The 554-nt window shown below is 56.1% G+C and overlaps 1 protein-coding gene across 2 annotated transcripts in view; it reads right to left on the minus strand.

Annotated features, from left to right (window-relative positions):
* The window catches only part of Abcc4 (ATP binding cassette subfamily C member 4), a 214,724-nt gene that overhangs the window by 127,883 nt on the left and 86,287 nt on the right, over positions 1–554 (minus strand). The window lies entirely within an intron of this gene.

Here is a 554-nt window from a genome sequence, read left to right on the forward strand (position 1 = left end):
GGAGGGAGGGAGGGAGCGAGCACAGCTTCAGTGCTGTGAAATTCGAGGGATGGCATGGTCTGCCTCACTCAGTGAGAGGAACACTCACGGAGGCCAGCAGGTCCCACCCCCATCAGGAGCTGCTGAGCATCTACGTGAGAACTGAGAGTGGTCAATTCCCTGAGGTGCAGGGGACATGGACATGGACAGGAGTGGAGCACACTAGACAGACGTCTCAGCTGTGAGACGTGAGGACAGAGGTCCTCACGGAGGACCAAGATGGACACAGAGGAGGAGGAACAGGTCAGGAGCCCAGTGGCAGCCACCCTGAGAAGTCCACGGCTCCGGGGCAGGTAGATCAAAATGCCTTCACTAAAGAGCAGACAGAAGAGCACTGGGGCCATAAGCCACAGACTTACTTCACCGAAGAGTAAGTGAGCCCTCACTAAGCTCCGTCTGCCTCAGCTTTCCACCTGAGCCTCGCTCGCCTTCACAAGCATGGCAGAGTAAGGAACAAAACCTACATGAGGTAAGGTCAGGTGGATGAGGTGGCTTTTTGTGACAAGCAGGCCAAA

This window comes from Cricetulus griseus (genome assembly GCF_003668045.3).
Source record: "Cricetulus griseus strain 17A/GY chromosome 1 unlocalized genomic scaffold, alternate assembly CriGri-PICRH-1.0 chr1_1, whole genome shotgun sequence".
NCBI classification, from domain to species: domain Eukaryota; kingdom Metazoa; phylum Chordata; class Mammalia; order Rodentia; family Cricetidae; genus Cricetulus; species Cricetulus griseus.